Below are 8676 nucleotides of genomic sequence, written 5' to 3' on the forward strand. Positions count from 1 at the left end.
GACATACAAGACCACTGATAATCTCCCTCGATCTGGGGCAACACGCAAGATCTCACCCCGTGGGGTCAAAATGATCACAAGAACGGGGAGCAAAAATCCCAGAACCACACGGGGGGGACCTAGTGAATGACCTGTAGAGAGCTGGGACCAAAGTAACAAAGGCTACCATCAGTAACACACTACGCCACCAGGGACTCAAATCCTGCAGTGCCAGACGTGTCCCCCTGCTTAAGCCAGTACATGTCCAGGCCCGTCTGAAGTTCTCTAGAGAGCATTTGGATGATCCAGAAGAGGATTGGGAGAATGTCATATGGTCAGATGAAAACAAAATAGAACTTTTTGGTAAAAACTCAACTTGTGTTTGGAGGAGAAAGAATGCTGAGTTGCATCCAAAGAACACCTACTGTGAAGCATGGGGGTGGAAACATCATGCTTTGGGGCTGTTTTTCTGCAAAGGGACCAGGACGACTGATCCGTGTAAAGGAAAGAATGAATGGGGCCATGTATCGTGAGATTTTGAGTGAAAACCTCCTTCCATCAGCAAAGGCATTGAAGATGAAATGTGGCTGGGTCTTTCAGCATAACAATGATCCCAAACACACCGCCCGGGCAATGAAGAAGTGGCTTCGTAAGAAGCATTTCAAGGTCCTGGAGTGGCCTAGCCAGTCTCTAGATCTCAACCCCATAGAAAATCTTTGGAGGGAGTTGAAAGTCCATGTTGCCCAGCGACAGCCCCAAAACATCACTGCTCTAGAGGAGATCTGCATGGAGGAATGGGCCAAAATACCAGCAACAGTGTGTGAAAACCTTGTGAAGACTTACAGAAGATGTTTGACCTCTGTCATTGCCAACAAAGGGTATATAACAAAGTATTGAGATGAACTTTTTTTATTGACCAAATACTTATTTTCCACCATAATTTGCAAATAAATTTCTTTAAAAATCAGACAATGTGATTTTCTGGATTTTTTTTTTTTCTCTCATTTTGTCTCTCATAGTTGAGGTATACTTATGATGAAAATTACAGACCTCTCTCATCTTTTTAAGTGGGAGAACTTGCACAATTGGTGACTGACTAAATACTTTTTTGCCCCACTGTAAGTCATGCTTTCAGCTACGTTGCATGGTAGTGCAACAGACAAGCCCATGCATGTCATTAGATGGGGTAAGTGGAAAGTGCAGGATAAACTGTAACTTAAATGCATTATTAAATCTGCTTTTTTTTTTTTTTTAAAGTGTCTTCTTGATGTGTGGCAATGGACTGTGTTGCCCTGCATATGCCAGATTATAATTTTTTTTTTTTTTGTAATACAAGAGCAATTAAATGTTGGCATTAATTTAAGCTTTAAATAAGTAAAATATATTTATATTATTATATTTACAATAATGCACTGTAAATTTTCAAAGCAGTAACCCTATAATTCAAGGTACATAGATAAATAGAATTCTGTGAACCACAGGGGCTGAGAGTGTCACCTGGAAACCTTACATTTGTGTACTCACAGAGCAAGAACATTCAACAAAGTGACATTACATGTTATTTGCAAATATGGCTGTCATATAGCCAGCTTTCCCTGAAACCATCTTGCCAACACTGGGTCTGAATGCAAGCACTGTTTAAACAAGAAAGCCCCTGTGTCTTTCCTCCACGATAGACAAACAGTTGGTCTATGGCTGCACTGGTTCTCGTAGTACCACTGGACACTACAGGTTCAGCTGCAAGATTAATCTGAGCTGAAGACAAAAGGCACTTTTTAGAAACCATTTCAGTTCATCAGCTTGCATAAGCTTGTAAGGAAATGTTTTAGGGCACGCCAGCACAAGCGGGAGATCCCATGCTGGGTGCTTGTGAAATCCATACAGATAGAGTTGCCCAACTCTTTTCAGAAAGGTAGTAAGTTTATGAGCCCCCAGTGACATGTAGCCTACCTTTAGTTTAACTCCTTCGGATATAATGTGTACAATTGTACACATGAAGTTCCATAGCATTTTTCCTTCTATTCAAAGGGGATAGAAAGGGCTTAAAAGACCTATGGGTTCTTGTGTTCAAGAATGTTTCCTGGACTGTAAGGTTAGAGTCCTCAGTCTGTGCGTCATCCTGAGGGGCCAAAGCAGATGGTATGACTAACCTGGTCATGGGTGCCAAAATTTTCCACCCTTTTGTGATAACAGGCCTGCTTAGGGGAGGAAACTGCCAGGGCATTCTGACTGCAATCAAAAGTAGGCCTAGTAGCTGAATTTTATGTAATGTGGAATATGGCAGAATCAACCGATGGCCAATGCATCCAGTCCAAGTGGGCTGTCTGGCTTCACTAACCACAATCTGCAATGAGTTCCCTTGGCATTGGTGAAAAGGTCTACCTGTACCTTGCCACTCCCCTGGACATACCTTTGTACAATGCTGAGAGGTGTGTCATGTGTCTAACCATGGGTAGGCCCACCTGCAACAAGAGCCACATGTCCTCATACCAGCAGGATTATTCATATTTCTGTCACAATGTCACTTAAGTAGACTAGCACATGATACCACCTCAGAACTGGTAAAATAGTTTTAGGCCCATATGGAAAGCCCTCGATTCTAGCTGGTTGATGTGTTCTCTTCTCATGTTGAGGGGCCATACTGCCCCCAGCCTGTGAGTGAGGCATCTATGGTCTCTCAGATGGGACACTGTTGCCAGTGTGGACCCCTTTTGTTAGGATGGCCTTGCACCAATATTAAGCTGGAGCCTGTGCCTTCTCTCTGAGATGAGGTCATGTCTGTGCTTGTGGTAAGCTGATAACCCATTTCTGAAATTTCCAACAGACCCAAGAAAACTACAGTTGTAGCTGCCATCAGCAATCCTTGCATCAACAGCAGGAGCTGATACCGCAAACAGTGGCTTGGCTGAATCTGATTGGGGAGTGCACTAATGTATTTGTTATTCAAATACACCAGTACCTGTCTGCATACATCTTGAAACAACCATAATGTGAGGGATAGGCCAAAGGGTAAACCTTTTAATAGAAATGCCTGTTCTTGGAAGGCAATTTTGAAAAATGTGTGTTTCGGAGTGATGGGAACATGGAAATACATGAAATGGCTGCTTTCCCAGGCAGGTGCTAAAACAATGTGAGTCCATATTCCTACAGAACGGAACTGAAGAGGAAAGGAAAAAGGGTAACTTTGTATTAGTTCTGTGTTACCTTTCAACATAACAAAAAGTCGATGTCTGTCACTCTCTACACTGCCAATATTTAAAAAAAAACTGATGGAGGGTAGGGTGGATAAGAAAAAGAAAGAGGCGAGTGAAAGAAAAACATGGAATCACGTAAGTCCACAGATGTAAACCAGTTCTGTAGCAACTTAGCATATGGAAGAGAAAGGCTTTTCAAGGACCAATTCAACACCCTCAAACCAAATGAACACTTGCTTTCTGCTCTAGAACAAGAACATACATTGAATTAAACCCTTTTCCCTGAACCATGGGGTTCTCAGGGGCGGCATGGTGGTGTAGTGGTTAGCACTGTCACCTCACAGTAAAAAGGTCCTGGGTTCAAGCCCAGCAGCTGACGAGGGCCTTTCTGTGTGGAGCTTGCATGTTCTCCTCATGTCTGCGTGGGTTTCCTCTGGGTGCTCCCACAGTCCAAAGACATGCAGGTTAGGTTAACTGGTGGCTCTAAATTGACTGTAGGTGTGAGTGTGAATGGTTGGTTGTCTCTATGTATCAGCCCTGTGATGGCCTGGCGACTTGTCCAGGGTGTACCCCACCTCACCTGTGGTCAGCTGGGATAGGCTCCAGCTTGCCTGCAACCCTGTAGGACAGGATAAGCAGCTACAGATAATGGATGGATGGATGGATGGATGGATCGCCTCTTTGGACCTGCTGTTACAGAGATAGACATATGTAGTGTACATGTAGTCCAATGAGGCAAGAACAAAGAGAAAGAGGGCAGTATGAGGGTAGTATTTATTGAAAATATTGCATACATCACTTTGTGATTTTGTTGGTAGGTCTCAGCATGTGTGCGCACAGGCACAAGAAGGTATGCATCCATGATTATAGCTGCCTCTGGTGGTTAGGAGGGGTGAAATAAATTTTAAAAACAAGAGCATTCAACATTTGGTCTAAAGTCTTGACTACAAAGAGGTGTGTGTATGTATATATATATATATATATACTGAGGGAAAATATTTGTCATTTTATGACCTTAGCATTACAAGGCTCTATCCAGAATGAATGAATAGGAGATAGTACCATATAATATTATTGTCATGGTTTGTCTTGTATTTCAGTTCATAAAAGGTTTGTCTGAATTTACCTGCCAGGTCCTTGTTGTTATAAGAGAATTAGCAAGCAATTTAGCAAGTCGAGCTTGATTTACATGTGTTGGATCAAAAAGGACACATTGCTGGTATCATGGCTCAGTTTCTGTTGATGTCTGTTGTCTCTGGTTTTGCTTTATACCAGCTTCATATTTATTTTACCTAATCAGTGAGGTCCCTGCTCATTAGACCTAACCTCATTATGTTACAGCAGATGGGAAATTTGGGATCACTGTAAACTGAAAGAAAAAAACTGTTTCACTCTTATTCCTGGGAATTGTTTTAACTGACTACATGCAAGTTTCATATAAGGTGGAGAATGCAAATATCCTGTTTATTATAAGAATTATTACTTGTGAGTTTATTTGGCCACAGGTATTCATTAGAGCTGCAGTAATTGTAACATATTAGTGTAAGAGGAGATTACTGAAATGCCCCCTTATAGCTAAAAGTATCCAAATCAAAATCTGTTCCATTATAAGGGAAAAGACACAACCCAAATAAGCTGTCTTCACTGTCTTCGGCTGCCACCTAATGGCTAAATGGACACATGCCACTATATTCATGGATATGTGAATATTAGGTTGGTTGAATACAGGGGCAGAGCCAGGGAAAAAAAAAAGGGGGGGTCAACCCAGTAAGGCTGGGGGGCCGGGGTCAACCCAGTAAGGCTGGGGGTCCGGGGGGCCGCAAGAGGCCCCCGGAAGCTCTGCAGTTTTTAAATGCCCGGAGATGCATTTTGAGCTGTCAGAGACATGTTATAAATGAAATGTCTGAAAGAAAATTACCATATAAAAATGTTTTAAAACTAGGAACCTTCAAAACCATTTTATTAGTCACTGAAAATGATATTGTCAGAGTTGCAGGTATATGTGTAGAACATAATTACAACTGATATATGGTCATATTTATGAAAGTTGCATTGTCATATAATGCATGACCACATGACACACTATAGTGTAGTACACTGACCACAAAGCACCTTATATCAATTAATTATTACTATTTTAGCATCTGCAATCTGAGCTCCTGCTAAGCACATTCAATGTACATATAAGACAGTGAATATACCCAGGTAAACTGAGGTAATGTACACTAAGTGGCCTCTTAAGACAGAGCTTAATACCAAGATAACTATAAACAAAGGCCCTGTCCACACGGCAACGGATTCAGGTGAATCCGATACAATTGTTTATCGTTTCGGCCTGGCGTCCACACGGCACCGGCGTTTTGGGTGCCCCAAAACGCAATCTTTTGAGAACGGGTTCCAGAGTGGAAAGATTTGGCAACGTTGCCGTTGCGAAGTCGTCTGGATGAGTAGAATGGATTTGTTTACGATGACGTCACAACCACATGACTGTCAGTGCTTCACGCCGGGTAGAAGTGTAACGAACTCGATGCGAGTTGTCAACAAATCCTATAACTTGGTTCATGAAACGCGCTTACAAAATATTTTCACTGTGAATATTTATTGTGTAATGGTGCAAAGTGAGTGAGAGAGAGAGAGAAAATAGCCCTTAGGGCAGAGTCAATCCTGCCAGCAAAAATAGGGAAAAAAAGGAGCAATCTCACCTCTTCAGATGTTGGTTTAAGTCCTACAATACATTCCTCAAAAAGGGCGTAGAAGAACAAATTAATCCATCAACGTGTAGCATTCAATTTATTCCGGACCATTAAAGACGCCGCCTTCCGCGAAGAATCATACGTCATCCTCGGCGCCATATTGGATAGGTCAAAGCGGAGAATAAAGATGCCTCATTCATGTGCTGCGTTGAACTGTACCAACAGGTTTACCGTCCAAACAAGATCACATGGGATTTCACAGGTGAGACTGGAAAAATACTTTTCATTGTATTTGGTCATTATAATGTAATTTTACGAACAGATTTTTCTGACTTTGTGGCTAATATGAAGTCTCGCGCATAATAGTTTATGCGCATGCATAAACTATTATGCATTACTTCTATTGTTCTGGTGTCTCCGAAGGGACAGTCTTACAGCGCCCCTAGAGGTGTGGCATGTGTATTGCATCATTTTCAGCAAGCGTTGCGTTGCCATATGGACCTGATATTTTACTGATCGTTGCCCATTTGGACACGATAAAAGACTGCAGGAGTTTCATGTCTATAATACAACGTCAGTAACTGCAATCTGAGCTCCTGAGTCTAATAGACTGAGATAATGATACAACGATTGTATGAGTTGTATGTGAACAAGTCCTATAATAAGTCTTAGTTTCCAAGATTTAGGGGATTTTAAGCAGATTTTCTTCAGACTTACTTACACTTACTTATGCCTCTCACCCCTCCTGGGGCATAGGCCGCCAACAAGGTCTCTCCAGCCGTCCCTGTCCTGGGCGAGTCTCTCCAGCTGTCCCCAGGTGTGGCCCAGTTTCTTTGCATTGGTCTCAAGGTCGCGACACCAGGTGTTTCTCGGCCGGCCTCTCCTCCTTTTTCCCTGGGGGTTCCATCTGAGGGCTTGCCTTGTGGTGTTGTTGGCTGGCTTGCGTAGAGTGTGGCCTATCCATCTCCAGCAGCGTTGTTGGATCTCCACTTCTGCAGGCTTTTGCTTAGTCCACTGCCACAGCTCCTCGTTGCTGATGGTGTCAGGCCAGCGTATCCTGAGGATCTTTCTCAGACAGTTGTTGATGAACGTCTGGATTTTCTTGGTGGTCGTCACTGTGGTCCTCCAGGTCTCTGCTCCATAGAGGAGTACTGGTTTTATGTTTGTGTTGAACAGACGGATCTTGGTACTGACTGACAGATCTCTGGATGCCCAGACGTTCTTTAGCTGGAGAAATGCTGCCCTGGCCTTGCCGATCCTGATCTTCACGTCGGCGTCAGTCCCTCCCTGCTTGTCAACAATGCTGCCAAGGTAGGTGAAGCTTTCCACCTCTTCTAGCGCCTCACCTTCAAGCGTGATGGGGGTTCCGCTGGCAGCATTCACTTTCAGCACCTTGCTCTTTCCCCGGTGGATGTTCAGGCCCAATCTTGGGGAGTTCTCTGCCACTGTGCTGGTCTTGTCCTGCATCTGCTGTTGGGTGTGTGAGAGCAGGGCGAGGTCGTCTGCAAAGTCCAGGTCGTCCAGTTGGGTCCAGAGTGACCATTGGATGCCATTCTGCTTCTGTGCTGTGGATGTCGTCATGACCCAGTCGATGGAACAGGAAAGGTGACAGCAAACACCCCTGTCTCACCCCTGTCCGGACTTGGAAGGCATCAGTGAGCTGATTTCCATGGATCACTCTGCAGGTCAGTCCCTCGTAAGAATTCCTGATGATGTTTGTGAGCTTTCCAGGTACTCCGTAATGTCTCAACAACTTCCACAAGGTCTCTCTATCGACGCTATCGAAGGCCTTCTCATAATCTAGGAAGTTGATGTAAAGGGACGAATTCCATTCTAGCGACTGCTCCAAGATGATGCGCAGTGTGGCGATCTGGTCTGTACATGATCAGTCCTTGCGGAAGCCTGCTTGTTGATCTCGGAGTTGGGAGTCCACTGTGTCCTTCATCCTGTTCAGTAGGATCCTGCTGAAGACTTTTCCTGGGACAGACAGTAATGTAATCCCTCTGTAGTTTGCACAGTTGCTGAGGTCACCCTTCTTTGGCAGCTTGACCAGGTATCCCTCCTTCCACTCTGATGGTACTTGCTCTTCTTGCCAGATTTTCCTGAAGAGGGGTTGGAGCATCTCGACTGTGGTTTCAGTGTCCGCCTTCAGCGCCTCTGCCGGTATACTGTCGGGTCCGGCTGCCTTGCCCGACTTGAGCTGCTTGATGGCCTTCCGGATCTCCTCTTTGGTGGGCTCTCCACAGTCTATCAGCAAGTCGCTCTCAGCTGCCTGAATGTCGGGTGGATCCTGTGGAGCTGGTCTATTCAAAAGCTCCTCAAAGTGCTCCCTCCATCTGTTCTTCTGTCCCTCATCTCCTTTGATGACTCTTCCCTGCTTGTCCTTTACTGGCCTCTCTGGCTTGGCAAACTTTCCTGACAACTTCTTTGTGGTGTTGTAGAGGTCTCTCATGTTTCCATGTCGAGCCGCCTCTTCTGCCTCTTGCGCAAGTGACTCCACAAAGTTCCTCTTGTCGGCTTTGATGCTGTTTTTCACCATTCTGTTGGCTGCTGTGTATGCCTCCTGTGCACGGGCCTTTTCTGTTCTTGTACGGCTGTTGTTAACTTCAGCTTTCTTCTTCTTCCTGTCTGCCACTTTCTCCAGTGTCTCTGGTGATATCCACTCTTTGTGGGTGTGCTTCTTGTAGCCCAGCACTTCCTTGCATGTTGTTGTTATTGCATCTCTCACTCCATTCCACTGCTCGTCAATGGTCTCTTCATCAAGAAGCTCCTGGAGAACCTGGAACCTATTGTAGAGTGCGAGTCTGAAC

This window comes from Neoarius graeffei, chromosome 5 (assembly GCF_027579695.1).
Source record: "Neoarius graeffei isolate fNeoGra1 chromosome 5, fNeoGra1.pri, whole genome shotgun sequence".
In the NCBI taxonomy this organism is placed as follows: Eukaryota; Metazoa; Chordata; class Actinopteri; order Siluriformes; family Ariidae; genus Neoarius; species Neoarius graeffei.